We start from the raw sequence: 6,300 nt of genomic DNA on the forward strand, positions 1-6,300 counted from the left end.
AAAGTACATGAAATAGCTGAGGCTATTCCTTGTAACTTAGGAATTCCAGGAAGAGACTCCCTGCTCACACTGAGGGTCACTCAGAAGAAGCCGCTGCCTCACACTGGCACTGCGTGACACGAGTTCAGGGGAGGACATTTACTTAGGGGGGAGAACACTCAGGAGGTGCAGAACACACAAAGTACTGCCACAGTTCACTCTGACTACAACAGGAGATTTCGACTGTGCCATAGTTCTGTCCGTCAGGTAGAGAACTGCCCAGCACCAGAACTAAGCTGAGGAATAAGCAAAAAAACCCACAAAACCCAAAACACAACCAAACAAAAAAACACAAATGACCCAAACAAACAAACAAAAACCCCAAATGCATGCATTTTCCACTCCCACTCCAAACTGCACGTGTGAACAATTGCAAACAAAGGCACAGTCTGAGACACTGAAAAAACACAAGTAACTGTCCTGCCTTCATGCTTTAAAGTAACACGTGAGCCATTAAGAACATCCAGACAGAAGAGTATTTTGGGTTCACTCTAACAGAGATGCTTAATCAAGCTGCAGCTTGGGAAAGCCCAGGGCTTATATCACTCAGTTCCTTTTTCTTCCCTCTCAATGTCTTCATCCAAATTTGAGTCCTGGAAACCCACTTGAGGCAGAGGCACTGCAAAGCTTTTCACAGAAAAGGGCAAACTAAATCAAAGAATCATTGAAAAACAGTGGGCATTTTCTTGTTCAACAATGAGCCAGCAAGTTGGACAAGGTGACCTCTGAACAAACCTGAAGAGCAAATGCCGCAGTAAAAAGAAGGAGGAATTAAAGGACCACAGCAAAGGCATCTTGGACAAACAATTTCAGAAAGAAACAATACACACGCTGCAGTTTGAACTTCACAAAGAGCTGTCAGGATGAACAGCTCTTGGGAGACCTGATCCAACCTGCCTGAAAGCCCAGCAGACCAGGGAGAAGATTAGGATGAATCAAAGAGAGGCAGCATTACCCAGATGGTTTTGTAAAGCGAAATACAAACCATGTGATTTCAAAACATCAGCCGTGCACTACTGCAGCCCACCTAGCAAGAAGAACACCTGAGAGATACAGAGATCTCCTGGCCACCTGGTGTCTTGATCAACTCTAGCTTTTGGTCACTGAAGAAGTTTGGTGGGGAGCCAAACAGTTGACAAGAAAAAGCCAAATAAACCACTTCCCATCCATCAGTTACCGCTTCCCTGGCTGCAGCTTTGAGTTCTTACTAATCTCTATAGATGATGTGGCTGTGGAGAGCAACCCCAGCCTGTTCAGTCAGACGTAGTCCCTCCCTCTGTCTTCACTGGCTGCATCTGGCACACATCGCCGTTCCTCTGCATTTTGTCACCTCTGTGTGCTTAGTAAGCCCGGAGCTTGCGATGGCTGCCAGGTGAGCGAGTGTCCAGGAAACCTGGCCATAGCCTGCAGCACAATGCTGGCTCACCACCTTCTTGGCTCTTCAGCTGGCACACACAAGATCTCCACTCTGGCTTCACAAATTGCTGCACCACACCACCACCGCATGGCCTGGCTCTGACCCTGGGTTTTCCAGACCTGGAAGGTGTATCCCCACACAAACCTTACCAGTAATGCTGGAGATTACCTCTCTTGGGGGAAGCAGAGGTTTCATCTCTCACTTTCCCCCTAGAGACCCAACAGAGCACCCCTTTAACTTTGAGGACTCCCAGTCATCCAAACCAACCAACAGGGTCACCAGAGCCGTAGGAACGGGCAGTATCATCATAGCATACCAATTCTCCAAATCTTTAAACCCAGAGGAGTAAGAAAGCAATGGGTGGAGCTGGAAGCCAGCAAACCAGTGCAATGGGACAAGAGTAAAATCACAATCAAATCCCTGCCTTTGTTTTATTACCAAAGAGTCAGCAAACACAGAATTTCTTACCTCATGACCTTGAGGAGCTGCAGAAGTCACTTCCTCTCCGTGTTTGAGCTCTTTTTGCACATATTCAAAGGGAGGAAAAAAAAACCTCAGCAGGCTGGTGCCAAGCTGCTTTGGCCATGTGGCTCCCATTAAATACATCACAGCCCACAGCTGCTTTCAGGGAGGACACAGGTGCAGCAGGAGCAGGCAAGGGAGCTGGAACATGCCAGGAAAACAGGGAGAGCAAAGGTCTCAAAACACAGCAGCTGCTGAAAGCCCAAACAACTTCAAAAGGGCACCTGGGCCCTTTGCAGTCTTTTCTTCTAAGGAACACTGGAGCACATTAAGTTCTATTTAACTTCATTATGTCACTGAAACACTGATTTAATTTTTATTGGGAAAATATTCACCTTTTGATGAAAGACCCTAGATCCCACAGAACAACTAAGGTTGGGAGGAGCTTTGGGAGATCATCTAGTCCAAGTGTTTCATTCCCACCCAGGTCAGCTAGAGCGTATTACCTGGGACCGCATCCAGTCAGCCTTCGAAGATCACTGAGGATGGAGACTCTATGCCCTCTGGACAAGCTGTGTTCAACCATTCTCACATTAAAAAAAAGCTTGTTCTTATGTTTAAACAGAATTTCATGTGTTTCAGTGTGTGCCCAGTGCCTCTTGTCCTGCCACTGGACAGCACTAAAAAGACTGTGGCTCCATTCTCTTCAGTCTTCCCCCACACTGATAAGATTCCTTGCTGAACCTTCTCTTTTCCAATTCCAAGTCTCTCACCCTTGTTAACAGGTGCTGCAATCCTTTAACCATTTTAATCATGTTGAGTACGTTAAATAATTTCTTTTTAATTGTCTTGAAAATTTGCATTCCTTTTCCAGTTGTTGGTGTGGTTAAAACAAGCATCATTGTCACGACCGACCTTCGCTGGATTGCGTGTTTGTTCCTCATTCTCTAGTTTGATTTTAATTGCTTCTGCCAGGCAGCCATCACCCTCAAGGAAACTATCAAGGTGGCAGACTCTTCAGACTTAATTTACAGCTGAGGAACAACAAATATTGTTCCAACACTTGAACCTACTTGAGTTGGACCCAACTAGCACACAGGGGCAGTGTAAAGCCAGATGTTGTAAAAGCACAACCTCCAGAAAGGCTAAGCGGGCTGACATGTTCCCTTTTGAATATGTTTCTCCGAGGATTAATAGTTTTGCCCAATTTATGGGCCACTCAGTTAACTTTGTAGCTTGGGCAGATGTCTTGCATTGCACTGGGAACACAAGTCATTTGGATTCATCTCTCATTTAGAAATGAGAACGCATCCAGTTGTTTCTTGCATCTTTCCTGCTTGCCAAAGAAAAATCATTTTCCTGCATGTTTTTTGCAAAGTTTGCAAGTTTCCTGCAGCAGGGCCCAGGCAGTCCTGTAACACAAGGAGCAACGGAGACCCACACCAAATTTTTGGTGTTATTTTGGAAGACACATCACACCTGGCCAAATGCCTTTGGTTCATTTTAATTAGCACCAATTGTATAAAAATAACAGAATGATGTAATTTCTTAAGCAGCGTAGTGCTGTTTCTGTTAATTTGCTTTCCTGGAGGACTTAGGAGCAAGCACCTTTATTCAGTAACTTCTGTGAGACAGTCTTTGCCTCTCTTTGCTTGGTAAGGCCCACAACAAGGACTTCCATCCAGTGATTCCAGACCAGCTGGATCTCACAGGGTGCTACTGGAAGGTGGTGGACAGTAAGGTGATATACCCCGGCAGCTCAGGAGTAGTGAAAAGGCACCTGTGTAATTCAGTCTGTACGCTGGCATTACAAATTAATTGAAGAGATGGGGTACACTGATTTCAATGCATCACCAGCTTAGCTGTGATTCTGATTGCACAGGCAAGCAAAGACTCAATTAAGTTCTCCGTGTTTACAGGAAAAAGGATAATCCCTCCAAGTGGTTCCCTTTCCTCTCCTAATTTTGTTGTGCTCCTAACGCTCTGCTTCACCTTGACAAATCCTAACCTTTCCTTAATTAAGAGAGATTTTTACACCCATATGGACCTAATTTTTCTCTGTTTTATAAAGCTTCAAGGTTGCATTTTTATGGAACCAAAATATTTTACTTTAGCAAAGCTCTGCAGTTGTTAGCTGTCTTGTAACAGGAACGATTAATGAAATTAAGCAATGTTAGAAGAGAAAATGCCTTTCCAGAGAAGAAGAAATGGTTTCCTCCCCCTAGGGTCATCACCTAGGATCTAGCTGATGCTCTTACTTTCCCCACAGAAGTGGCATCAGGCAAATAACGCAGTTCTGGACACAGCACGTTTTGGAGGGGATATCAAAATTTCACTGCCTAGGAGCAGACACGACACCACAATTGGTTAAACCTGGATAAATGCTGATTTGTAGCTGCTCCAACCTGTCCTGGATACACAGCTGTCAGTTGTACATTGCACAGTTCTTGGCATTTAAATACCATCTTGCCAACCGCACATCCTCAGGCAGGTCATTTCCCACCTCTTCAACATCTAAACCAACAGTCCTAAATCTAATGGAAATGTACTTCCAGGTTTAGTACAGACCAAGAAAAACCCAGGAAGATTTACATGGATAATGTGACTATATTCATCAATCCCAAAGACAGCTTAATTCAACATCACTAAATGCTCTGTTGTGAAGATCTCTACAGTGGAAGCACGTTGCTTTAGAGTGGAAAGGATGATTGGTGCATCTTATATGCGCTGCAAAAATGGAACAAATATATAATTCAGAAAAACGAAAATATCAGTAATCCTTCTAATGAGCGCTGAGAGAAATAACTTCACAATAATCCTTGGAGAAAAGCAAGAGACTCCATGTAGCAATACTACAACTCAGATCCAGCAGAATATTTCTAGCTAGTAGTCAGAGCCAGGCATAAAGGTGTGCGGTCACCCAGGACAGAAGAGTTTAAGTTGCGGTAATTTGCAATGCAGCACTGTGCTTCAGCTTTATTATTCATTTCAGTCATCATGCAGCTTATCCTGCACCAGACAAACCAGTGTGACTTTCTGGAACTCAGTTTCTAACCAGCAATGCTGTTTTGAGGAAAGATCCTGGGGTTTAAGTGTTTCCCAAAGCACAGAGAACAACAGACTCATTAGCTGTTCAGAAAACAAAATTTCATTTATTGTAAAGTTCCTGAAACAGTAAACGCCTTATCAGAAGTACAATGAACTGGCAATATTTCTTTAAAATGTTGAACTGTCTTCCAGGGACAACACCTGAAATATCCAAGAGAGATCTTAAGCCATGGAGTAACTTGGTGCAAGGCCTCCCTCCCCATTCCCTGCGAGCACCATCAGTGGAGAATGGGCAGGTAATTTTTATTTGCATTTGTGACTTAACAGCTCTCAAGATTCACCTGGTGGATCATAAGCTGGGACAAGCTTGTACTCAGGGACCCGCAGATTAAAAGCGTGACAAATGAGACAAATCACAATACAAATTCAGCTTTGGACAAACCCAAAAATATTATTTTGTAGAACTTTTTAATTTAGCGACTATAAAATCTATAGCCTCTTACTGAAAGAGGCGAACATAGCAACAAGAGAAGACAAGGCTGTGCTTTCAGGTAGGTGTTTGCTATTTATTCCAAAAACTGCAAGAGAGGCCTAAGCGTGGACCTACCCCTCCTATTGACACAGTTCATGGGTCTTGCAACAGAACCATAGACATAACAACTCTCTAGGAACACTGCCTTTCCACTCCTTCAGCATCCTGCATCTCAGCAAACAACAGCCAGCAGGTGCCCCGTTTGGAGAGCAGGGACTGGGAGAGCATTGCCCACAAGGTCCAAGGACTCGATTCCTTCTCCACACCAGCCCCTTTCCCACCAACACAAGCAGCTTTTTTTCAGATGACTTGCATATGTAGACACAGCCCTCCGTGTTCACAGAACTGTGGAAAACCAGCTCTTCCACACAAACTAGCAATTTGTTCCCAGTCTTCCTGATGTGTTGCTTCACTAGTAACTGAACCTCTCAAAACCATGGACCGCAACAGCCCCTTTCTACAGTGTAGGGTACGAACACCTCATTTTCAGCTTTACCCACGCTCACAGTAGAACACAAACGGCTTCAAGAGTGTGGGACTGGCTGATAATCCTGCAGTTAAATGTTATGGAAAATTTTCCCTGTTACAGGGTGAATCTAAGATGCCTTGTTTATAACTTATACTATTAAACTTTCACAACTTCATACAAATTCTTAATGACATTAAAAAACACCCTATAAAACCACCTTAAGGCACAAAAAGTTAAACAAATGCAGCCCACTCGAAATCTCAAAGCAGCCAATTCAAGAGAAGCTGGCCTTGTAGTAAGTTTACAGTTCATGTATACATGTTAAGCTTCACT

This window comes from Empidonax traillii, unplaced genomic scaffold (assembly GCF_003031625.1).
Source record: "Empidonax traillii isolate 1590-97213 ecotype Southwest subspecies unplaced genomic scaffold, ASM303162v1 scaffold793:size290412, whole genome shotgun sequence".
Taxonomy (NCBI): Eukaryota; Metazoa; Chordata; class Aves; order Passeriformes; family Tyrannidae; genus Empidonax; species Empidonax traillii.